Source organism: Giraffa tippelskirchi, chromosome 4, assembly GCF_054371585.1.
Source record: "Giraffa tippelskirchi isolate mGirTip1 chromosome 4, T2T-mGirTip1v1.2.pri, whole genome shotgun sequence".
NCBI lineage: Eukaryota > Metazoa > Chordata > Mammalia > Artiodactyla > Giraffidae > Giraffa > Giraffa tippelskirchi.
Window position 1 is genome coordinate 146972135 of NC_137278.1, and position 27394 is coordinate 146999528.

At 38.5% G+C, this 27394-nt stretch overlaps 1 protein-coding gene across 8 annotated transcripts in view; it reads left to right on the forward strand.

Annotated features, from left to right (window-relative positions):
• GRIP1 (glutamate receptor interacting protein 1) overlaps positions 1–27394 on the forward strand; it is a 755429-nt gene that overhangs the window by 446536 nt on the left and 281499 nt on the right. The window contains exon 2 of one of the 8 annotated variants that reach the window (XM_081589886.1): positions 7088–7156. The exons of the other annotated variants lie outside the window; for them this stretch is intronic. The gene's annotated coding sequence lies outside the window, so the exon portion shown is untranslated. The remainder of the gene's footprint in view (positions 1–7087; positions 7157–27394) is intronic. 8 annotated transcript variants of the gene reach the window in all.

Sequence of the window (27394 nt, forward strand, 5' to 3'; positions counted from 1 at the left end):
CTTTAGGCACTTGGTACAAATGTGCCATTTCTGTTTATGAAAAACTGTTAAAAGACTATCTTTTATGTGATGGTTTGGGCTAGGACTTAGAAGCTCTCTTCTAAAAAGTTCTTTTCTTAGCTGATTTCAGCATTTACTCATCTTGATGTTGAGAAGTTGATGGCTTCATTACATTATAATCATGAAACAATTGGTATTTTCTATTCAGGTATACTGGAGATTCTTTTACAAATACTATATACCAGGATGAACCTAAGCAATTTTTAGTTCTTACAAATATTTTTAACCTTTGTCCAGTTTCTTATGTCTTACAGAAGCATTGATCTCCATTAATGAAAGGAGATTTAAATGTTTACTAAGAGAGTTGCTAGAAATCTAGATAAATGAGGAAAGTATTGATACTTCTTTGCAGTTGCTATTTCCCTTTTTTTCCCCAAAATCTTTGTGTCTGCTCTTTTCTTTTTGACATTTGGCTGAAGACTGCCAATTGATGAGTGAAATAAAATCTCTACGTGGGATCAATTTGCTGTTATTTGTATCCTTTGTGCATTTACCTGGATGTTCAAGTGTTGACCAGGAATGTGTCTGAGTAACATACCACCTACCTCGTCATCTCCTTATCATCCTGTCAAAGTTCAAGTCCACCAGTGCTACCTGTTGTTCCAAACGGGATGCATTGAGTTCCAGCAACCCACCCCTACCTGTCATGCTATTTTTCTTAGGCTGTAGTAATGAAACCAAGAACTATATGTAATTATAATCTTAAATGACCCTTCTTTGTTTTTTGGGGGTGGAGGCAGGAGTAGTGTGTGGATATATATTTGAATGACGTTTCTTTTCTGCCTTCTCTCCCCACACAGCTCCCACACCCTTTCCCTTAACCCCCAAACACATATTTCTTTATCTCCACTGAAGGCTGCACCTAATGCACCTCCTCTAGATATTTACCCCGGTGCCCTGCAACTTTTTTGTTAAAGGGAATCAGATTCACCTAGTTCAAAGTGGTAGGATTTTCAAATTTTCTGTGAATTTTTGGCAAATCTTTCAGTTCTTTATTGAAACCCCTTGTGACTAGAACCTCACCCAGCTCCTAAGTGGGTCAGTGGAGGTTTGCTCTGTGTTTCTGAAACTGCCTTGCTATTTGTGGTTGATGCCACTCATGAGAAAAAAACAATATGATAATTCTAGTATCTTTTAAATTTTCTTGAAGAAAAAAGGATGCAATTAAAGGCAAACTATTTTCTACACACACGTACATTCTTAATATTTTACTTGTGTTCTGGATTTCTTCAGGCATCCGTCTATTATCCATTAAACAAATATCTATTGAGTATCTACTGTGTGTGCCAGGCACTGCCATTTTTTGCACTAAAATCCTGGGCTGGGACACTTTATGAGGGTAGAAAGCATTTTTAAATCAATATATTTTTAACAATAAATAAATTGTTCTTTTCTGTGAAATGATTTTTAAAAATCTATAAAATACACATTTACAGGCAAATCCTTTGATCATCTTGCATAGAAGCATGACCTGCAGCTTTATGGCAGAACTTATTTTAGGTGAACTTAGTACTTTTCAGACTTGGGAATTGAGTCTGTTTTCTTATTAAGGCTTCAAGTGACTATTTTGATTTGTTTGCCTTATGGGCCTCCTACTAGGGTAGATCAAGAGCAGGAAAATTAAAAAAAAATAATAATAATAAAATAAAAGAACAAGAAAACAATCCTTTCTCAAAAGCCTCTCCCTGCCATTAAGATAGGAACTTTGGATCATTAAGAGACTAAAACTGTCCAAAGTGTTCTTTTATGTCTAATATTGAAATCTAGAGAAGAGATGCTGTCTTCTGCCTCTGTTTTTCCTCCACACTGAGACTGCCTACTGATTACTCAGCCTTGGAGCTAAATCCAAAAATAACATTTTCTCAGCTTTCCAGCCATACCTGACAAAGGAATTTTCTCAAGCAAGTAGAGCTAGGCTTCTTGGCACCCACCTTCACAAGTGCTTACCTTTGTGACTCCTGCCTTCTTTGCCAGGGGCTACATACAGTACCTTAAGGGAAGTGTGAACGTGTTCTTGGAGAAGGGAATATATTTGCACAGCTTCTATAGCCTTTATTCTTTTTCTCAGGTCGTGATTATATCTTTTCCTCCTCCTTGAAATGGGTTGGCTTCCTAGGGCTTCCCTGGTGGTTCTGATGGTAAAGAATCCGCCTGCAATGCAGGCAACCCAGGTTCAATCCCTGGGTCAGGAGGATCCCCTGGAGAAGGGAATGACTACCCATTCCAGGGTTCTTGCCTGGAGAATTCCATGGACAGAGGAGCCTGGTTGGGCTACAATCAATGGGCTCACAAAGAGTCAGACACAACTGAGTGACTAACACTTTCACTTTTTCACTTTCCTTAGGCAAAGAACCATTTTCTGTAGCGATGACCCTGTTTCTTTCTCAGGTCCCACTGTTTTTAGTTAGGAGATCAGAGCTTCAATGCTCCACAGGCAACGGCATTTTTCTTCACACGTTTTCTTCTGTCTGCTGAAGTCAACATCAGCCAACACATGTTTACTGATACGCCACAGGGAGCATGTGGCTCTGGTCACCTGTTGTTTTCAGTGTCCATTCACTTTATCTCCTCATCTTCTCTCTACTGGCTCAGGTCTCATGTCCCAAAATCTCTGCCTTCATTTTAGTGTAGATGTCAAGCTTATTCATCATAGCTGGCCTAAGTGTCATTTTATGTTCTGCTTGCCTCCTCTTCCTCTCTCTTCCTAGACATGCATATGGCCCAGAATAAAGTGAACTTTCCCTCTCCCTTTCCCATCAGCTTACTTCAGGCAGCCCCATTGACCTGAGTCCCAATGGGGTGTCTGAGTTTGTGGCTGGCACCCCACTGCCCCCTGCTGTGCACACTTTCTTTCTCCTTCCTGATTTCTGCCCCCAACCTCGGTAGCCTTTCATCTCTGCTCCTGCCTGAGCGCTCCTGGGCCTGACTTGATCCACTGGCACCAAACAGAATTTAAAGGCTCTTCCTCTCAGTCTTTGCTCCTTACACTTCCTCCAGTCCTGGAATCATCGTGCTTGAAAGGGAAGGTCAGACATTAATCTAGGACTTGTCTCCTGAGGGAAGTGAATCAACCATCTTAGACAGCCAGCAATCTTCTTCTTAATTCTCTCCAAGATGAACAATCTCACCATGTGTCTGGTAATCTTTCAGAGGACTATTCAAGTGACCTCTGAGTCTTTTTAAACTCTTCGACACTCATCCAGTGTTTAAAACTTTTTCTGTTCAGAAATTCATCTTCTATGTGTAATCTCCATCAACTTCAACAGTACATCTAATTATTTTTGGTTTTAATGGAAGAGGAAAAATATTTCCTGCGCTCCCTTCTGCAATATTCTTTTAATCTAAGGATTCTGTATCAGCCATTGAGTTCAGTGCCATTGTTCTGAGTGTGATTGCTCTTCTTTTGATGGCTTCAAATTTTCTACTCAGGTCCCTCTGGACCTTGCCATCTGTCTGTGTCTAATCTCCCAGCTCCTCCAGCATTCTCCTCTGATGGCTCCTTATCCACTCTGTGATATGATTCAGAATTGATTATCATCTGGGTTAAGCATGCTCTCTCTCCCGGACCTTCTTTCTCCCATCTCCCCATCCTCATTTCTCCTGCTAACCCGCACTGGCCTCCTCTGTCAGATCCTGCCATCTGGAACAGCTTGACTGTCTCTCTCTCTACCTCATTAACTTTCCATCCCTTTTCACATCTCACCTGAAAACATATCTTTTCTCCTTGACCTCTATCTCTTAATTTCATACCATCAAAGCTGGTTTACTCATTCATCATTCCAGCCTGTACATTTTTAAAAGTTCCATGCCCTTCAAAGTTGTTGCACAAAATCAGATTGCCTCATTTTGTTGATGTGTCATCTGTTGCTAGGGCACAGGGCGTATTTCTCTCACAAGTGGGGAGACCTCCGTTGAATAGGACAATTCTGCCACCAGTGCTCTGAGGTAGTTTACATGACACAGCTGCTTGGACCATCTTACTCCTCATGGTCTGAATCTTTTCTTTTGTAAAACTGGCTAGACTTGTCATCAGTTCAGTCGCTCAGTCATGTCCGACTCTTTGCGACCCCATGAATCGCAGCACGCCAGGCCTCCCTGTCCATCACCAACTCTCGGAGTTTATCCAAACCCATGTCCATTGAGTTAGTGATGCCATCCAACCATCTCATCCTCTGTCGTCCCCTTCTCCTCCTGCCCCTAATCCTTCCCAGCATTAGGGTCTTTTCCAATGAGTCAACTCTTCGCATGAGGTGGCCAAAGTATTGGAGTTTCAGCTTCAACATCAGTCCTTCCAATGAACACCCAGGACTGATCTCCTTTAGGATGGATTTATCATAGTTGCAGGTTTATTTCTTCCCCACTTTACGGATGGGAATTGCATGCTAGAAATGCTTTTTCTCTTTCCAGGAGCCACCCATCCTTATTTATGATGAAGTAACTGGTCCTCATATAACCTCCTATGAAGAAGGAGTCCAGACCGTTCTGATATGATCATGTGTGTTCAGGAAGGAAAAACTGGTTCGTTACTGGGAAAAGGAAGTCCAATTTAGAATAGGCATTCTCACTTTGGGAAAATGAGACCCAATATTTTTTCTTTGCCCCTCTTTTTCTAATGTAGGAGGAGATGGGAGCCATATACCCACTCACCTAGAATATTAACAGAAAATCAACCAAGGTAACACACCACTAATCCCGCAGCATTGAGTATAGGGACAATAGAGTTGACTTGGAAGTGGGAAGACCTGTGACCCTGATCCAGCTCTTCTATTTTTTATCTGTGTGGCAGGAAAAATAAATAAATAAATAACTGAACCTCCTCACTGAATCTGTTTCCTCATCTATAAATTAAAAGTCATATGTTAGCCATAAGAAAATTGTTTAATTTTTTACTGCAACTGATTTTGAAATTTTGTCTTAGTAAATTCACTTTTTTCTTGCAGAAAACATAATTTAGGTTATTTGAGAAAAGGCAAATACGTATTCTGAAAATTGCTAGGAATATAAGGGAGAAATCAATGTTTAGATTCTTCTCCTTTTCATCTCTTTTATTCAGTCTTTTGGCATTATTCTGCTCATATACACAAGAATTATATGTTCACCTAAAAATTAATCATCTTTGCCTTATTAAATCTACAGAAGAAAATACATTGTTGCAAAATCTCTTTAGCAATTACTTTATTAAAGTCTCAATACCTCATATATCTCAAAGAAAAGCCATGCACACTTAGCTCCTTGAAGGATGTTACTTCACTTTCCAAATGCAGAGAAACTTTGACCTTGCCATTACAAAAGCAGTTGAAACAAAATGGTCTCATATTTCTCAAGTCAATGGTGACCACCTAAATTCAGACAAAGCTTCTCTGGCTGTTAGAAAATGAGAAAAATTTGTTATAATAATTACTATTATTAATTCTTATTAATAATTCAAACTAGATTACTAATAGCTGAACATATGAAGGAAAGCACAATAACTAAAATTCATACTGAGTAAATCTTCTACCTAATTTTCAAAGCAAAGATGAATTAGAAGGAAAGGTAAAACCTAATATTGTCACTAAAAATACATTGCCAGTGTTATAATGGAAACCTGGGGGGGGGTGCATGGCAAGTTAATTTACAATTTATTCTGTTCTATATGCTTTTTAATAAGAGTTTAAGATATACTGTCTATGAACACATATTTTTGCCAACATTTACTTCTAAAAATTCTACCCACTTGTGCATATTAGCATACCATTTCCATAGGAAAATATTATTGACTCACTCTAACAAATGATGGTATTAGGTATCTTTAAAGAATATTTTGGTACCATTTTTTTAGATTCCCCATATAAGTGATATCATATATTTGTCTTTCTCTGTCTGGCTTACCTCACTTAGTATGATAATCTCTTAATCTATCTATGCTGCTGCAAATGACATTATTTTATTTTTTTATGGCTTATAGTCCATTGTATACAATGACTATACCACATCTTCTCCAGCCATTCATCTGTTGATGGATATTTAGGTGGCTTCCTTGTCTTAGCTGTTGTAAATAGTGCTGCAGTGTACATTAGGGTGCATGTATCTTTTTGAATTATATTTTTCACTAAATATATGCCTAGAAGTGTGAGTGTGGAATCAAATGACACAAATGAAATTATATACAAAACAGAAATAGAGCCACAGGCATAGGAAATAAACTTACGGTTACCAAAGGGGAAGAGGAGGGAGGAATATATTAGGAATTGAGGAATAACATAAACACAGTATTATATGTAAAATAGATAACCAACAAGGACCTCCTGTATAGCACAGGGAACTCTACACAGTATTTCATAAAAACCTATAAAGAAAAAGAATCTGGAAAAAAGATGTTAATTTATGTATAACTGAATCACTTTGCTGTACGCTTGAAACTAATACAACTTTGTAAATCAGCTATGCTTCAATTAAAAAATGAAAGAGGAATTCGAGATGGCAGAAAAAAAAGAATTTCTCCTGTGTTCTAAATTGTTGCCTTAGTATACTTTCACTTTAAAATCTCCTGACGCATATCTCCTGAGAAACTGTTTAGGATCCATATACCCCACATGTGTCTAAAGGCATTTTAAAGCTAACAAAGGTGGCAGAAACGTGTTTGGAATACATACCCCATGTGTGTTCTCAAAGGCAGAAAGTAAACCAGTGAGGAAAGCAGCATTTATGTACCATAATATCCAAAAAGCAAAGCAGGGATAATATTTCAAACAGGGGGAGAGAGAGTAGCGTTCAGTGAGAAAGAGAGTAAGAGATGAACAGCCATTCAGCTTTTTAAGTGGGTGGTTGCTGACCTTTGAGAGAACAGTTTCAGCAGAGTAATGAAGTCCACACCAGATTATAAGGGTTTCAGGCACCCTCAGACTGTGAGTACCCACCACTCAAAGGGGCACAGTGAAAGCTAGGCTGCAGCTGGGCAGCAGCCTCTGGTAGTGGAGGTTGAGGCCACAGGGAATACGGAAGGGTATGATGAGATAGAGATGTGAACATTTTTTTTATCTTAAAGGAAAGAGCCAGCAGAAGGTGAAACTTGAAGATGCAGATCAGAGGAGAGATGATTCCAGAGCAAGGCAAGGCAAGTTGAGAGGAGGGAGTGAGAGCCACGTGCAGGTGGAGGATACAGATGGAGGCCCCAGACTGGGCCAGCAAGAGGAATGCCTCTGTCATAGAGATGGTGCAGCACAGGAAGAAAGCTTTTGAGGTAGACACTAAGGAAATTAACCTAACTCGACTTTCTTGATAAATTAGAAGGGGATTTTAAGAATTCATGTTCTTATGAGCTCCCAGTTCAGGGGTTTCTGAATTTGTCTCTGCCTTGAAATCACCTGGGAGCTTGAAAAATAATGACACCTGCGTCAACCCCAGAGCTTGTGATTTAATTGACTGGAGATGTGGTCTGTGCTTAGGAATTTTTCAAGATTCCCCAGGTGACCCTACTGTGCAGGTGATTTGGGAGCCATCAGCCTAACCATTTAGGTAGCTCCATAGGGACATCATGCCGGTCCTTGGGAATCAGACGTGTTTTCACCAAAGAGAAACCTGGGGTTTTGTTCAGCTGCTGGGAGGGAGATACTGAGCAGATTCCCGTTCCTGTGATTTTGGAGGCAGAGCCCATCTGAAATTGAAATGGAGCCAAAAGAAAGAGATGCCAGGTCCCAGTGTCACCTGAGCCTCTGGTCAAGAACTGCCTTAAGTAAGCTCTGAGCTCTACCCTAGACTTCTTCCGTTACATTGTTATTTAGTCACTAAGTTGTGTCCAACTCTTTGTGACCCCACGGACTGCAGCCCACCAGGCTCCTCTGTCCATGGAGTTATTCCAGGCAAGCATACTGGAGTGGATTGCCATTTCCTTCTCCAGAGGATCTTCCTGACCCAGAGATCGACCCAGCGTCTCCTACATTGGCAGGCAGATTCTTAATCCACTGAGCCACCAGGGAAACCCCTTCTTACATTATACTAGCCAATAATTTTCCCCAACACCTGAGCTAATCACAGTCAGGGTTTTTTTCCATCACTTGGAATCAAAAGAAGCCTGATATATGGGTGATAACAGTTGAGTGTACACAGTTTGACAAGAGCTTTTAAGATATAGTTTAAAAATGACAATTGACTCAACTACTTGTGGCCTCCTGTATCAATCACATTCCCCAGAACACCAGTACAGCCTCAACAGGTCTTGGTCCACTAGCTCCAAGCTGAGCACCACTGCTAATTTAGGATTTCCATTGAATCATTTTGTTTAGTGGACCACTGATCAAGTGCACCCCGTCCTCTGTCTCTGTGGTCCACATCAGCATAAGCTATTAGAAGAGATGTCCAGATAGGGAGCTAATTCCTCCCCTCCCCTCCCCTACTCTCCCCTCCCCACTCGGCAGAAGGTGATTATTTAACAAGAGCATGGTTAAAAATCAGGGTTTTAAAGTTGTGCTCTTTAACTGTGGGCATCATCAGCTCTTCCCATTACTCCTTCTTCCCCTCTGTTACCTTTCTCCTTTAGATTCTGACATAGACACACTAATGGTAAAGGATTCCACCCTCATTTGTGTTCTGTCAGAAGTCTGTTGCCCCAGACCCCAGTTAGGGGTAGATGCATGTGAAGCCAGCTTGTACTGACTCTAAACAGCCAGTACTGTATTGTACTGGTTAAATTTTCAAGAGTTTTGCAAGCCAGTTGTTAATCACATCTATTATTAAACATTATTTTATATACATTTACAGTTGAATTATCTTAAAAACAAAATAAATGCTCAAATTTCATCACTTCTAATTATTGCCTAATTATTATTTTACAGCATTTTATTATCTGTAGTCTTAAGCTCTAGTGTATCAATATGGTGGAAATGCTATATAATGGTGTACACATTTCTCCCCAATTCCATAGTCAGTGACATCACATGGTTGTTGAGTCACTCAGTCATATCTGACTCATTGTGACCCTGTGGACTACAGCATGCCAGGCTTTCCTGTCCTTCACCATCTCCCAGACCTTGCTCAAACTCATGTCCGTTGAGTCAGTGACACCATCCAACCATCTCGTCCTTTGTCACATTAATAGCTTAAAATTGGCTATGGTGTGTTTACACCATGGAAATTGGCAAACGCAATAAATCAAGGCTTCCCCATAAGCTCCAGAAATCCAGTTGTTAAACATTTACCAACACACAGCTGATAGGTACCTCTACTCTATGCATTCATAAAACATGTATAGATATCTTATACTTTGCAAATGGGATTGTGATTATCTGTGAATACAACCATCAGACTGTGAATTCCTTGAAATTAGTATATATGCTTTACTTGTCATTATATCCCCAGCAAGTACAGAGTATTTGGTGCAAAGAAAATGCCCTGTTGAAGGGATAGTGTTAATTTCTAAAGGTATCTGGGATTAACCAATCTCACATGTTCATTTTGGACTTGGCATGTTTCAGATAATTCTTTCCCCTTCTTTTGATTTTTGAAAATATTTTTTCAACTTTTCATATCATATGAAGAAATAAGCCATAGGACCACTCCAAGGAGCTTTCAGCATCCTGTAACACCTGCTGATTTTCCAGTTTCCCTCCTAACAAGAGGGGTGTTCCACACCCTCCTCCTTCCCCTCCTCCTCTGCAAGCCTACTCCCAGCAAACTGGAGGAAGATTCTGGCAGGATGCCAGAAACAGCACCTGGGAGCTGGAGGCTGAAGGACAAACTGATGTTAAATTCTGCATGACAAAAAACCAAATCGAATTCAGTCTGGGGAATATCTAGGACCCCACAGAGTTTCTGATTGAATCTTTCCTATTCTATAAAGCAAGGTGACCTCATACAGATCAAAAGTGAGCTCATGTATTGCCTTTGTATTTAAATACTTTGTTGGTAAATTTGGTCCATAAACTGTTGAAGACTCAGTTATAAAGTCTCAGAATCAAGACAGTTTTCAAGAGTATTAATTCCTCATGATATGTTTATGTTGATGATATTTATTTGTTTTAGATATATGCCTCCAAAATGTTAAAATCTGTATAAGGATTGGGGACTCAAATCACACCAACCAAAAGCTTTCCTTCAGCTGTATCCCAAATGTCAACATAAAAGGACAGTTCTAAAAGTGCAATGGATATCAAGGGGCCAGAGATTCTCAGAAGTTTCTGAAAGATGGAAAGTAGATAAACCAAAGCAGAAATTATAATCCAGAACAAATACAAGAAAAGTGCAAGAGAAGGTATGCTTCCTGGTAGTGGAGGTGCTCCAGATTAGTGTTGATTTGGGAGATCAAGAAGAAGAAGGGGGTAGAAAATAATGTGATCTTATTTTTGAAGGATGAAGCACTTGGGAAAGTTAACCCTACTATTACCCTTTAATCTCTCCCCATTTAGTATTGTTCCCTAATCTAAAACTATAAAACCAATCTTTTGAGATGTTCATGAATCTTTAGTGATGATGACCCTCAGTGAAAAACCCTCCCCATTCCGGCATAAACTTAGTGAGAAATAGGCAGGTATAACATGCCTAACTAGCCTCATTATCTGTTCCTGGCCCAAGGCCTTCAGGTAAACCCTGCCAGTTTTCACATCCAGTCATTCTGAGGAAGGAAAGGTTGATTGAAGAACTGTATCTATATAACTCACACTAGCTACTCGTAACTCAACTTAGTTCTCTATTAAAAAATGTAAGCCCAAAAAAAAAAAATATGTAAGCTAATAACCACTGATGTTTGAGGGCTAACTAACCGGAAGACAGAAGAGGTAATTCAAGAACAAAGATACGTTTTTAAACATTCTAATCATTAACCTCAGAAATACTCAAGAAGATATTACATACATAAAACAAGACCAGGTATAATGATACGGAGGCCAAAAATATGCAGAATTGTTAGAATATAAAAATATGACACCAAAATAAATATTCACTAATAGAAAAAATTGACAAAGTAAAGGCAGATGTTTGAAAAAAGTAGGTGCCCAGATGGAGAAGGCAATGGCACCCCACTCCACTACTCTTGCCTGGAAAATCCCATGGACGGAGGAGCCTGGTGGGCTGAAGTCCATACGTTCGTTAAGGGTCAGACACGACTAGCGACTTCACTTTCACTTTTCACTTTCATGCATTGGAGAAGGAAATGGCAACCCACTCCAGTGTTCTTGCCTGGAGAATCCCAGGGATGGGGGAGCCTGGTGGGCTGCTGTCTATGGGGTCACACAGAATTGGACACGACTGAAGCGACTTAGCAGCAGCAGCAGCAGCAGCAAGTACCCAGAAGATCAATTGAAAAGACAGCAGAAGGCACTGGGAGAGCACAGAGAGAAAGAAACTACAATGTATATGATTGATGTAAATTCCTGAAACAAAAGAATGTTTTCAGATTGAAAGGATCCATGGAATCGTAAGCAGGATAAACAAATCCTCTTGAAATTCTAGGACAGTATGAAAAAGAGAAAATCCTAAGAGTTTCTCAAGGAATGAGAATTAACTTGGTATCAGACTTTTTATCAATGCTAGATTCTAGAAAAATTTTTCAGTGCTTTCAAAGTTCTGAAAAGGTATGCTTTTAAGCCCAGAACTGTCAATCAAGGGTGAGCATAAAATAAAGACGTATTTAGACATACAATGACTCAGATGATTTATATCCTACATGCACTTTTAGAAAAAAGTTACTGAGCCCTTTTAGAAAAAACATGCTGAGATATTTAAGCAAAGAAAAAATATGTACATATATTTGTATATATAAATATATATACATGTATTTATATATACACACATATACACATGGTACCCAAGCTTCCCTTGTGGCTCAAGCTGCCTTTGTGGCTCAGATGGTAAAGAGTCTACCTGCAATGTGGGAGACCCGGGTTCGATCCCTGGGTTGAGAAGATCACCTGGAGGAGGAAATGGCAACCCACTCCAGTACTCTTGCCTGGAGAATCCCATGGATGGAGGAACCTGGCGGGCTACAGTCTTTGAGGGGTCTCAAAGAGTCAGACACGACTAAGTGACTTCACATATACACATGGAGAGACAGAGAGAGGACACCTAGGAAAGAGGAAAGTGTAAAAGTAGAAAAGCAGTGCATCTAATTTAAGAGTACAGTAGAAGCATATCCTAGGATGGCAGTTATGTAGTGGAGAGCAGTCAATTCAAACTAGGACGTATCACCAGAATCAGAGGTCCTGAAGAGTAACATCTTCTAAAGAATGGATTTCTTACAATTATTAATGCATAAATTGGATAAAATTAATGATGACATATATATAGGTGTGTATATATATGTGTGTGTATATATATATGTACGTATGTATTTATGGAGAAGGAAATGGCAACCCACTCCAGTGTTCTTGCCTGGAGAATCCCATGGACAGAAGAGCCTGGTGGGCTGCAGTCCATGGGGTCACAAAGAGTCGAAGACAGCAACTGAGCATGTACACACACACACACACACACACACACACACACACACACACCTTTTTCTTTTGTCAGCAAGAGAAGGAAAGGCAATCAGAAACCCTAAACAGTACAAAAGCTGGACAAATAAACTAACAGCCCAAATATGAAGCAAAGTAAAACGTGTCATATTTTCAACAGTTGTTGGAGAATGACCTTGACCTTTATACTTGGAAGATTCTCCATTCAGTTGAGTAGCACAGATTTAGTAACATAGAACTGCATTCCCTACTATAGGGATTCCATCATATTATTTTATTTGGCTAGTGAATAATATTTATATAATCATAATTTTGTAATGGCCATTTATTGGATTTTTAATTTTTATAGTCTAGCTGTACAGAGAAAGCACAAATGAAGTTATAATTAGAGAAGAGAATGTAAATTAAGCTTTTATAATATAAAGATAATTATATATTTAATAGACTTGGAGGTTTATGGAAGAAAGAAAAATGGAAGTGTAGGACTGCTAATTTCCTCAATTTATGTGGAATATATTTTAAGGTATTATGTGAAGTTGACATATTAAGGGGGGAAAAGCCCACAATTTAAAAGACTGGAACTATCAAATGTTGGCCTGGATGAGGCAATTGAAACTTTCATGCGGTTCTCAAGGAAGTATAAGTTGGTACAATCACTTTTGGAAAACTGTTTGGTGATGTCTACTGAGTTATAACTTTTACATATCATCTTACCCAGCAATTCCACTCCTAGTTTTATACCCAACAAAAATGCATAATATATATGATTCAAAAGATTTGCACAAGAATGGTTATTGTAGCTGTATTTACACTAGTATAGGGCTGGAAACAGCCCAGATATCCCTTAACAAATGATGGATAAATATATTATGATATTTAATGGCATTCTGTATGTAACAAAAAATACAGCACTACTGTTATTAATATATTCAATAAAATGGATGAATTTCACTAGCATAATTTTGAGTGAAAGAGACTAAACACAAAAATTATATGATTAATTTATTAAAAAGTTTAAAAACACTCAGAATCAAACAATGAGGATAGAAATCCAGATGGTGGAGACAAGAAGGAAATTTATGGGACACTGGTGCAGGTCTGTGTCTTAATCTGGGCAGTGGTTACATGGGTGTGTTTACTTTGTGAAAACTCATGTAGCTGTTCCCTTTTTCATCTTGCACTTTCTGTGTGTACAATAAAATGTTTATTTTAAAAAACCAAAGATGAAGAATGCACTATTTATACTTCGTAAATATACCTAATACAAGAACTACCAATATGAGAGGAGGAGGAAGAAGTGGACCACGCAAATTTCCCTCTTTTATAGACAACATTAACAAACACTGTTTAAAAAGGATAAATGATGAAATGGTAACATTTATTTTGGTAGTTTCAGAAATTTGGAAACTGAAACAACAAAAAAAAATGTTTCCTATTGAGGTTTGGGAGTGAGGATGAGAAATAATGAGAAAGATAACTTTTACTTTTTATGTTTTACTCTTCTCTACCATTAACATTAACAAGAGAAAAGCAAAATAGATATTAACATAGATAATCATGGCTACCGTGTTTACCATGATTGAGATACTGAACAAGATATTCTGTACAATTTATCTGAATTAAATATTCACACTTGATATTCTTCACTGCATTTATTAGGGTGGAATTTATTAACCCAGTTATAATGATATAAGCCAAGCATCAAGATACCCAATTATAATACAAAGACATTAAACATTATTTAAAAAGAAAAAAATCTCATCAACCTAGAATATGTTATAAGATTAGGTGCATTTATTTGAGTTTGAGCTTTGTAGCATTCGAAGGTGGGGAAAGCTCTTATTGTTTATAAGTCTCATTACCCATTAAAAAACCTGTAGATATAATCAGTAGCTGGCAACAAATTCTGGAAGGAATGAACACTATGAATGTTTGTCTAAGGTGTGATAGATGCTGTAATTATGTTATGGCAAAAAGAAAGCTTATTTTTGAAACTCTTTCTCTTATTGACTCACTATAAAAGGCAAGGGCATCATATTATTTCCTAATGCAGGGAGGTAATTTCTTCAGGAAATGCTGTTAGTAGTATCAAGACATATTGATTTCTGGAGAGCTTCCCAATCTTTGTTCTTCAGAAAAATAATTATGCTCGATGTTAATAGTTATTTGGTCAAAAATGAGTTCAACATAAATTGTCTTGAAAAATGCAATAAACTGTTAATCTGTTCTTTCATAGATTCAAAATTATACTAGCATATTAAAGAGACTTAGAAGTTCAATAGAAAATAGAGCTAAATAATTTTATTTAACCCAGTTTTTCCCCAATTTATTTAATAATGAGACCTTTCCTCAAGTTGGGGCTTCCCTGGTGGCTCAGATGGTAAAGAATCTGTCTGCAATGCAGGAGACCTGGGTTTGATCCCTGGGTTGGAAATATCCCCAGGAGAAGGAAATGGCAACCCATTTCAGTATTCTTGCCTGGAGAATCCCATGGACAGAGGAGTCTGGCGCACTAACAGTCCACGGGGTCTCAAAGAGTTGGACACAGCTGAGTAACTAACACTTCCTCAAGAAACACTAACACTACAGATACCAGAGTTTGGAAAACATTAGTTTACTCAGTAAAGGTTGGAAGACAGCAAGACAAGCACCAGTGATAGCAGCTTTCAAAACTAGTTGTTTCAGATGCACTGTTGGCAAGTACTGGAAGATGAATTTTCTGAAGCCCATGAGAGTTGCTCAGGTGCCAGTATTCTCTGGCATCATTTATAAAATTAGACCAATACGATACAGAGTTTAGAAGTGTAGAAAATAGTTTGTGTCCTGTTACCAAAACTTAGGAGTCTGACAAATTCTTTCCTAAACATATTCCTCCCACTTTCACAGGGAAATAGAATATAGGAATGTCTGTAGCTAAAGGATGAGACTCCCTCCCCGTCTCCTTCCCCCTCCAAAGTGCAGAGCTGTCTGTGTTTTGAATCTGTCAAATCATTTCAAGTCAATGTAGGATCTGTGTCATGAGCACAAAATAAATGATTTGATCCATAGCACTTAAAAGGCGCTGTTATAAACTGGCCCACCTAGACAATGAAAGAGGCAGAAGACCTTCAGACATGGTCTAGTTTTGACTGTAGCTACTTCTTTTGGGCGCCCCTTGTAGCTCCCCTGATAAAGAATCTGCCTGCCAATGCAGGAAACTCAGGTTCAATCCTTGGCTCAGGAAGATCACCCTAGAGAAGGAAATGGCAACCTGGCAGACTACAGTCCATGGGGTAGCAAAAGAATCGGACACAACTTAGTGACTAAACAACAACAGCAACAACTTCCTGAGGAATCTGGCAAATTGAGTTCTTTACAAAGTATGCCCTCCCTCAGAATGCTGAATGAGTGAACTTTGGGGTGGAGATTCAGTTTTCATTTATATAGGAGATACTATCTGCCAAATATAAACATATTATTATATCTTATGCTAAATTCTTTATAGTAAAAATCAATCAATATATCTTGATAATGAAACGATGGCATTGATCAACTTTTAGTTCAGAGAACCTATGAGTATAATTCTAATTGAGCTCAAGACATTATCAAGTTACCTTGATAAAGGTTAACAGGAAGGGGGATGCTACACCATTTAGAATCAGAATTTGATCTGTCGGACATGCATTCTTATCCGCACTGATTCTGACAGTGGTATTATAGTATACCCTTTGAAAAAGTGTTAATAGTGTGGGCTGTAATCCAAGAGTGTACAGCTTGACTCATAGATAGTTCCTGTTTATGGAATCAAAGGGAAAAAAGATCAATGAACACGACAAAAAGTCTTACCTCATCTCAGTGTGATAGAGCCAGGGGAGAGCAGTAATCAACAATGAAAAACTGACTCTTTAGTGCAAGGTAGTAGATTGAGAGACCCAGATTTACCATTTTTCTTTGTTTTTGTGAAGACAATGAGTCATAGTTTTGCACTGTGAATGAAATATAAGGTGGTTTCCCACTTTGAAAGGAGAGCCCACAGGGAAGGAATTAACATGCCAAGAAAGTCATATAGCAAATGGCCTGATAGAAAAGACACACACACGGGACAGAATTATAATAATTCTTGGAGAAAAAGGTATTATCCTGAGATCTTTTTCAACATTAAGGAAATGATGGGCAAATTTTAAAGAGATTTTTGAGGCAAGAAATAGCAGGTGTTAGAGAGGAAGTGAAGAAAAGGGAACCTTCATACATTCTTGGTGGGAATGTAAATTGGTGCAGCCCCTACAGAAAACAGTACGGAGGTTCCTCAAAAAATCAAAAATAGAGCTGCCATATGATCCAGCAATCCCATTACTGGGTATTTATCAAAAGAAAATAAAACCACTAATTCAGAAAGATATATGTGCTCCTATGTTCATTACAGCATTGTTTATAACAGCCAAGACACAGTATAAACCTAAGCGGCCATCAGTGGATGAAAGGATAAAGAAGATGCGGTGTGTGTGTGTGTGTATATATATATGTATACATATACATATACATTTATCTATCTATATCTATATATATATAGATATATAGATATGGTTTCCCTGGTGGCTCAGACGGTAAAGAATCTGCCTGTAGTGCAAGGAGACTCGGGTTTGATCCCTGGGTTGGGAAGATCCCCTGAAGAAGGGAATGGCTACCCACTCCAATATTCTTACCTGGAGAATCCCAGGGACAGAGAAGGCTGGTGGGCTATAGTCCATGGGGTTGCAAAGAGTCACACATAACTGAGTGACTTAGGCCCCAGACACAGACACAGAGACAGACACAGACACACACACACACACACACATACACACACACACACACACACACACAGTGGAATATTCATTGCCCTTCAGTCACTTAGTCGTGTCCGACTCTGTGTGACCCCATGGACTGTAGCATGCCAGGCTCCTCTGTCCTGCACCATTGCCTGGAACTTGCACAAACTCATGTCCATTGAGTCGGTGATGCTATCCAATCATCTTATCCTCTGTCATCCCTTTCTCCTCCTGCCTTCAATCTTTCTCAGCATCAAGGTCTTTTCCAATGAGTAAGCTCTTCCCATCAGGTGGCCAAAGTATTGGAGTTTCAGGTTCAGCGTCAGTCCTTCCAATGAATATTCAGGATTGATTTCTTTTAGGATTGACTGGTTTTATCTCTTTGCAGTCCAAGGGACTCTCAAGAGTCTTCTCCAACACCACAGTTCAAAAGCATCAATTCTTCAGCATTCAGACTTCTTTATAGTCCAACTCTCACATCCATACATGACTACTGGAAAACTCATAGCTTTGACTGTACAGACCTTTGTTGGCAAAGTAATGTCTCTGCTTTTTAATATGCTGTTTAGGTTTGTCATAGCTTTTCTTCCAAGGAGCAAGCGTCTTTTAATTTCATGGCTGCAGTCACCATCTGCAGTGATTTTGGAGCCCAAGAAAATAAGGTCTGTCACTGTTTCGGTTGTTTCCCCATCTGTATGCATTGAAGTGATGGGACAGGATGCCATAATATTCAGTTTTTTGAATGTTGAGTTTTAATATTACTCAGTTATAAAAAGATAAAATCTGCCATTTACAACAACTTGAATAGACCTAAAAAGTATTATGCTAAGTGAAATAAGTCCAATGGAGAAAGATACCGTATTATTTCACTTATGTGATGTATACAAAACAAACAAACCAAATGAACAAAACAAACCCAGCAAAAACAAACACGTAGATCCAGGGAACAGAATAGTTGTTATCAGAAGGAAGGAAGGAGGGTGAAATGGGTAAAGAGGATCAACAGTATGGTAATAGATAGAAACTAGCGCTTGGTATGAGCATACTGAAGTCAAAATATTATACACATAAAACATATAATATTATAAACCAATGTTCCCTCAATAATAAATACATAAGTAAAATATGTTTTGATCTGTTTGTTTTTTTGGTTTGTTTTAACCAAATTTTAGGAAGAGACAGGCCTGTACACTATAAAATGTGGGGAAATCATCATGAAATAATTCACACAACTATCTAAAGAAACATGTACTTCTTTTCTTACTTCTGGGGACATTATAACTCAGATGACAATATACAAGAACCTCAGTTCTTCTCAGTCAAAAACGTCCACAGAAACTTACTAGAACCCTTCCCCCAACTCCAAAGGAATATGTTGCTCTGAAAAGATTTCAAAGTTAAACCGTTTATGCATGATACCCTCCAAACTTTGTTTAACCTGTCTAGACTTTTGGCGGGAGAGTAGAGTGGGGAAATGGACAGGGAACCTGGTAAAGAAGAGGGAGAGAAAGGAAGCAGGATTACTGACTTCAGCACACTGTGAACTGAAAAATAACAAAGGGGCCATCAAGATGAGTAGATATTGGTCAGCTGTGGTTAGAAAAGAAACCTCTCCAGAAAAATATTTTGAATGGAGTGAATCTGGATCTTTCTCAGCCTAACTCCTCATCTGAAAGAAGACAGAATATATTTTGAGTGTTTATTTTCTTAATCCTTACAAGGATGATACACAATTAGTGTCTTTCTACATGTGCAGGGGTATGGATACCTTAGAATATCAGGGCTTACTTCTCTCACTGAGCCCAGAGTGGGAAAGGCTGCATTGTTACTGATGAGAAAGAAAAGATTTTGCTTCATCTGAACCTTACATGTCATAAATTTCACTGTTCAACTGATACATATGGTGAAATCTTAGAATAGTTATATTAAGTACTAAATATTAATCTGAGGATGAATTTATCATTTTCCTTAAAATATCTTTAAGGGTAGAGAGATAGAAACAGTGGATTGGTAATTGTATAAATACGAAGCTGGTCATTGTAAAGCCTTGAGAGGGTGCTTTATATGACGCTTAAACTTAAATGAGGACTCATAAAAATATTAGTGTGGGGAAAAGAAAATGTTTCAATTGTCTTTCCATCACTTTGGTGAAATTTTAGACAATGCTGAGTGAAAAATATATGTTATATAGTGTCTGATATTCAAATGAAGTCTATCTGAGATTATAATGAACACTATGATGAATTTTCTAGACTGGGCTGTCCCCAAATCAAACTGAAAAATTGTAGTAGGAATCGTTGGTTTGGGTTTCTTTGCCATTTCCTCTATTTTCCAGAATCTCACCAGGGTTTCATTTTTACAGAACTTCACTTTCAGGGCTAGTATTTGTTTGTTTGTTTAGGAGAGAAGTAGTCTCTGCTTTGAGATAGTACCCTCTAGGGACTTTGGTGGTTTCACCACTCCAGCATTTGACCTTTTTCATTGGAGAGTCTAGATGAGCAAAATCTGCTTAAGACTCAGATTTCCAGGGTCAGAACTTTGACCTCTCTGGAGGACTGACATTTAACACAGGAAGTTAAATCCGCTGCATAGATTGCTCTCTACTCTTAAAAGATAAGTCCGCTTCCTGATTACTCTATAGAAGCCATTTTTCCTCAAATATTCTTCAGTTTCTATAAGGTCATAGATCTTTCATCACAGCTGGACACTTGAGCATATTTCTGGGCTTCTAGTAAAGCCACCATATATCTGCATATTTAAACCTTTATCTTCCTAAAAGTTATAACATCCATTCCAACTTGTATACTTAACGTGTGTTCAGAGTATAACTAATGACTCATATCAAAAGATATATGTTTGTGTAATCTGTAATATATATTTGTTTATATGTAATGGATATGTATGGAGAAGGCAATGGCACCCCACTCCAGTACTCTTGCCTGGAAAATCCCATGGATGGAGGAGCCTGGTAGGCTGCAGTCCGTGGGGTCGCTAAGAGTCGGACATGACTGAGCGACTTCACTTTCACTTTTCACTTTCATGCACTGGAGAAAGAAATGCCCACTCCAGTATTCTTGCCTGGAGAATCCCGGGGACGGGGGGAGCCTGGTGAGCTGCCGTCTATGGGGTCGCACAGAGTCGGACACGACTGAAGTGACTTAGCAGCAGCAGCAGCAATGGATATGTATAATTTATATATATAATACATATACTTGAATACGTATATATACATATACAAATATGTGCACACAAATTTATTTGATGCTGTGCAAAAATACATTTTTTTTTCCATACTTCAACAGTCACTACTATAACGGGCACAGCCCATATCTTACTCCTCTTGGTATCCTCAGCACCTGGAAAAATGCCTGGAACATATCAGGCAATCTATAAATATATAAATAAATGAGATTTAATTGATATTAAATTAGTAACTTATTCTCTGTTCACCTGTCTCCCTCTAAAACAAATGTTTTAGTATGAAATAGTAGACTGAAAATGACTTATGAAAATAGTATGTGAAAGTGCTATGTAAAATTTTATATAAATATGGTCTAGTGTCATGTTCCTATGAAATAACAGCATTTGGAATGTTATAACTGTACAATGTACATAGTTTTAGTAACAGACCCTGGATTAATGATAATCAATTGAGACTAGGTCATTAGCTGAAGAATAGGTCCTTGACTTAAAATATCAATAAGAGGATAACTCATGGATGTAATCATTTTTCTTCCTTGCCTCAGACAACATTAAATGTTTTTCTGTAACATAGAAACAACTTGATAGTTTTTTTAATATTAAGATGCTAGCAATTATTTAACTATGTAGGCACATCATTTTAATAGGTAGTATGTTATGTTATGATATTGATTTCAATATTTAATATTTAGCTATTATTTTAGGGTATGAGTGCTAGAAATATTTTGGGGTTTGTTTTTAATTGAAGTATAATTGATTTGTAAGTCATGTTAGCTTTTTTTGTACAGCAACAAGATTCTGTTTTACATATATGTGTGTGTGTGTGTGTGTGTGTATGTGTGTATACTTTTCCATATTCTTTTCCATTATGGTTTGTTACAGGATATTGAATATAGTTCCCTGTGCTATATAGTAGTTCTTGTTGTTTATCTCTAAGGTTTTAAGATATATGAAGAAAATTCTAATGAGGACACAGTATTGATTCCTTATCCTCAATGAGGGCCAACAGTTCACCAGAGAAGAGTTGGGCTGAGGCTGTTGAATTGTATGCAGTGTGGTCACCAATGGGAGAATCTTAGAAAACTACAGGTAGTTTAGTTTTTCTCTCTAAAGAAGCATGAACATCAATTTATTTTGATGGCTATCTTTGTTCAGCAAACAGAATCTTTTAATAGGAAAACAATTCTTTGTTTATTTTGTGAATAGAACCAGTGTGTTAACTTGAGATATATTTGGGGAGTTTGGGTTGTAAAAGACCATTTTCATGCTCCAAAATCCAAGTATAACTTCTTTTTCTTTTCCGATGGAAAGAGTTTACAGGAGAATTACATGGCAACAATTCACCAGGAGTTAATATTATTGAGTCTCTAGTGGGTACATGGTACAAAACTGAGTCCTTCAAGAAATATATCTTTTAAATGTTCATGTTTAGAGGACATACTAGATACACTGCCAGAATGAACAACCATTTGAAACGAAAAAGAATTGTTCTCTTAGATTGAATTCAGTCTATATATACAGTTTGTGTTAAATCAGAGTCTGTTCTGAGTCTGGTAAATGAAAAATGGAAATAGTGCCTTAGTATTCACATCCTCAAGAGTTGTGTGACACTTATTACATGCATGTGGAAGTATAGCTTTTAAATGTTTCATTTTGAAGGAAATAGAACAAAGTTGTTTTCAAAAAGGAATGTGCAGCGACAGCTTCATTCATTCCTTCACAAGTATTTATTGAGCACCCAAATGTCAGATAAAGCTGAATGGTAGAGAGTCACACCACAATGAGCAAAACAAATGTCTCTCTTAAACTATGGAGCCTAATTCTTAATGGTAAAGTCAGATAATAAACAAATACACGAATAAGTGTAGATTCTCAGTGTTATGCAGAAGTTAGAGGGGAATGACACTATTTGAGGTGGGGATATCATCTCATCAGGGATGGTCTCTGATGAGATGACATCTGGGCTGAGACCTGAAAGCCATGTGACTGTCTGGAGGAAGAGTGTCTACACAGAAGGAATAGCAAATGCAAAAGCCCTGCGGTAAGAATGTGCTTGGTACGTAAAGCTCATCAAGAGGACAATATCATTAGAGCAGAGGGAAACCAAGCAAAGAGTTGAGGAACTACTTTTTAGAGATTTTAAGTTGATACTTTATCATCTCCATATGCAGTCGCTCCCCTGAGATGATCTGTAAAAGTACAGATTACAAGAATATAAGACTTCAAGCTTTTTTAGTACCATACTTTACTTTCTAGGCATTTTTTCATGTTTATGAGGACGGTTCCAAGCTGCTAAGGGAGCCCTCTTTCAGATCTACAGTCAGCATAGATTGCATTAAGTTCTCAAACTAATTTGCTAATTAATGGTAGCAGTAATCTTGTGCATTGTTTCCATTGTTCTTATTGATTCATTTTGTCTCTACCTCTCTGAGGGTTTTTTGGTATTAACATGTCAATCGACATTCTTAATCACGCGTATTGTTTGTTAACTATTGAAATCATTGTATACCATTAATTTCACTGATAAGTACATTTTAAACTTGAGAATTTGCCTTCCTACAGGCTTATCAGGAAGGAATTACCTTCTAAGGGTGAGGGAAGACTGTAAACTATTCACTTATGAAATTCAAGTATCTTTGCTTCTGGTAAGTTAAATCCCCCAAACAAATAGCTTTTTCAAATAATGAAGACTAAACTTTAAAATCATGTAAAATAGAGTCCCTCCTATTATCTGGAAGACTGTGGCTATCATGCTTTGTGTATTGTCTTTCTCTTATCCATATAAGATTTTATTAATTGTCTTGGCAGTTTGGTACATATGTGTGTGGGGTAGGGGGAATCTTTAAATGCAATGAAAAAGAAACCTGCTTTAGCTGGTAATAAACCTGGTCAGACCCATCTAGCAGAGAATGAGGGATGGTGCAGCTTTTAGAGGGACTTCCCTGGTGGCACTAGTGGTAAAGAACTTGCCTGCCAACGTATGGGGGCTTCCTAGGTGGCACTAGTGGTAAAGAACCCACCTGCCAATGCAGGAGACAAGAGACGAAGGTTCGATCCCTGGATCCAGAAGATTCCCTGGAGGAAGGCATGGCAACCCACTCCAGCATTCTTGTCTGGAGAATCCCATGAACAGAGGAGCCTAGGCGGGCTACACTCAGAGGGTCACAAAGAGTCAGACACGACTGAAGCACGCACGTACAGCTTTTAGAATCTACTTCTCCAAACATTAGAAGTCCTTTAGTTTTAAGCCTGGGAAAAAAAAACCTTCTAATCAAAGACCAATAGTTCAATGAAAATAATCTTCTATTGCTGTGAAGAACCTAAAAGGACTTATTTCATTTGAGCAGATTAGAGTAAAGCTTGGATTTTCGGCCACAAGGATACCCTTTTAAAAACACAGCCTACATGTCCTCATCACCTTGTCTAATGATGTTTTCTGTCCAGCTATTGGGATTGGGCCCCAAAGCGACTCCAAAAGACAGAAATGTTTCTCTATGCCTGGGGGTCCTCTTGTAGTCTAACAGGGCCTTCTCTGAGGGATCACACCACATGCTTACAGCTCATTCTCTTTTTTCTGTCAGGACCCTTGCTGGTGATGCATCTTTGTTGGAAAAATTTTCATTAGAAAGTTGTCTTACGTCGTTTAAAGGTGACAGCTTGATAAAGCAAATCTAACCTTTCTGTTAATTCCCTACAACTGGCAATGTTAAACTAGAGTAACAAAGTGAACCACTCCCATATTTTCTCATTTTAAATCAAACTACAATTTCAATTTTAGAAATATTAGATGTGCTCTTAAGTCCTTCCAGAGTCATGACTATTGGGTCATTGCCCCAGTGGCCTAATAGGTCAATGACCTATTGGATTATTCTAGTAGGGAAAATAGAGATTAGGAGGGTTTTCAGATTATTAGGAGTTTCTGTTTGGGATAAAAACTGCTTGAGAGTAAATACTAAAAAGCTAAACAAAGTTTCTTTCATAAATACTGCATCCTAAAAGAATCTGAGAAAAGAGAACTGCAAACTGAAATGACAGCAAGAGCCAGGAATCTCATATCTATTTAATAAATAAGTAGTGCCATCCCCCAAGGCCTAGACTGACCTGGACACACTATTTACATGTTAAACACCTAAGGACACAGTCTTTTGCAAGGAACTATGTTTTCTCCAATTTCGTATGAAACGCTGTGCCCTCTAGTCCATCTGTATTTTTCTCTCTTTCTTGGAGGCTAGGATACAATGAAAAATTTCCAAAGGAAAGGAAAGCAACAGTGCAGGCAATAATCTGTGGGTAGATGACAGTTGGCCTTGGTGTCACAACAATGGGAAGGAAGTTGTGGTGTCACTTTGGAAATATATGGTCTGTTTAAAGGGTGGCTGTAGATCCTCACCTTGATTGTTGCCAGGCAGGAGCACAAGCCTGGTATTGACAGATATTTAGATTTTGTGATAAAATCCAGGAATCTGGTTTTTAATAGGAAACCTCCCAATTTAAAAATGTTCAGTTCAGTTCAGTGGCTCAGTTATATCTGACTATTTGCAACCCATGGACTGCAGCATGCCAGAATTCCCTGTCCATCACCAACTCCCGGAGCTTGATCAAACTCATGTCCATGAAGTCCATGATGCCATCCAACCATTTCATTCTCTGTCGTCCCCTTCTCCTCCTGCCTTCAATCTTTCCCAGCATCAGGGTCTTCTCCAGTGAGGCAGTTCTTCGCATCAGGTGGCCAAAGTATTGGAGTTTCAGCTTCAGCATCATCCTTCCAATGAATATTTAGGACTGATTTCCTTTAGGATGGACTGGTTTGATCTCCTTGCAGTCCAAGGGACTCTCAAGAGTCTTCTCCAACACCACAGTTCAAAAGCATCGATTCTTTGGCTCTCAGCTTTCTTTATAGTCCAACTCTCACATCCATATATGACTACTGGAAAAACCATTGCTCTGATTAGACAGACCTTTGTTGGCAAAGTAATGTCTCTGCTTTTTAATATGCTGTCTAGGTTTGTCGTAGCTTTTCTTCCAAGGAGCAAGTGTCCTTTAATTTCGTGGCTGCAGTCACCATCTGCAGTGATTTTGGAGCCCAAGAAAATTAAGTCTGTCACTGTTTCCATTGTTTCCCCATCTATTTGCCATGAAGCAATGGGACCAATGCCATGATCTTCGTTTTTTGGATATTGAGTTTTAAGCCAACTTTTTCACTCTCTTCTTTCACTTTCATCAAGAGGCTCTTCAGTTACTCTTCACTTTCTTCCATAAGGATGGTGTCATCTGCGTATCTGAGGTTACTGATATTTCTCCCGGAAATCTTGACTCCAGCTTGTGCTTCATCCAACCCAGCATTTTGCATGATGTGCTCTGCATATAAGTTAAATAAGCAGGGTGACAATATATAGCCTTGACGTACTCCTTTCCTGATATGGAACCAGTCTGCTGTTCCATATCTGGTTCCAACTGTTGCTTCTTAACCTGCATGCAGATTTCTCAGGAGGCAGGTCAGGTGGTCTGGTATTCCCATCTCTTTTAAGAATTTTCCACAGTTTGTTGTTAATCTACAGAGTCAAAGTCTTTGGTGTAATCAATAAAGCAGAAGTAGATGTTTTTCTGGAATTCTCTTGCTTTTTCGATGATCCAACGGGTGTTGGCAATTTGATCTCTGGTTCCTCTGCCTTTTCTAAATCCAGCTTGAACATCTGGAAATTCACGGTTCATGTACTGTTGAAGCCTGACTTGGAAAATTTTGAGCATTACTTTGCTAGTGTGTGAGATGAGTGCAATTGTGCAGTAGTTGAACATTCTTTGGCATTACCTTTCTTTGGGATTGGAATGAAAACTGACCTTTTCCAGTCCTGTGGCCACTGCTGAGTTTTACAAATTTGCTGACATATTCAGTGCAGAACTTTAACAGCGTCATCTTTTAGGATTTGAAATAGCTCAAGTGGAATTTCATCACCTCCACTAACTTTGTAGTGATGCTTCCAAGGCCCATTTGACTTCACATTCCAGGATGTCTGGCTCTAGGTGAGTGATCACACCCCATCATGGTTATCTGGTTCATGAACATCTTTTTTGTATAGTTCTTCTGCTTATCGTTGCCACCTCTTCTTAATATCTTCTGCTTCTGTTAGGTCCATACCCTTTCTGTCCTTTATTGAGCCCATATTTGCATGAAGTGTTCCCTTGGTGTCTCTAATTTTCTTGAAGAGATCTCTAGTCTTTTCCATTCTATTGTTTTCCTCTATTTCTTTGCACTGATCACTGAGGAAGGCTTTCTTATCTCTCCCTGCTATTCTTTGGAACTGTGCATTCAAATAGGTATATTTTCCTTTTCTCTTTTGCCTTTTGCTTCTCTTCTTTCCTCAGCTATTTGTAAGTCCCCTTCAGACAACTATTTTGCCTTTTTGCATTTCTTTTTCTTGGGGATGGTCTTGATCCCTGCCTCCTATACAATGTCATGAACCTCCGTCCATAGTTCTTCAGGCATTCTGTCTATCAGATCTAATCCCTTGAATCTATTTGTCACTTCCACTGTGTAATCGTAAGGGATTTGATTTAGGTCACACCTAAATGATCTAGTGGTTTTCCCTACTTTATTCATTTTAAGTCTGAATTTGGCAATAAGTAGTTCATGATCTGATCCACAGTCAGCTCCCGGTCTTGTTTTTGCTGACTGTAGAGAGCTTCTCCATCTTTGGCTGCAAAGAATATAATCAATCTGATTTCAGTATCGACCATCTGGTGATGTCCATGTATAGAGTTGTCTCTTGTGTTGTTGGAAGTGGGTGTTTGCTATGACCAGTGCGTTCTGTTGACAAAGCTCTGTTAGTCTTTGCTTTGCTTCATTTTGTGCTCCAAGGCCAAATCTGCCTGTTACTCCAGGTATCTTTTGACTTCCTACTTTTGTATTCAACTCCCCTATGA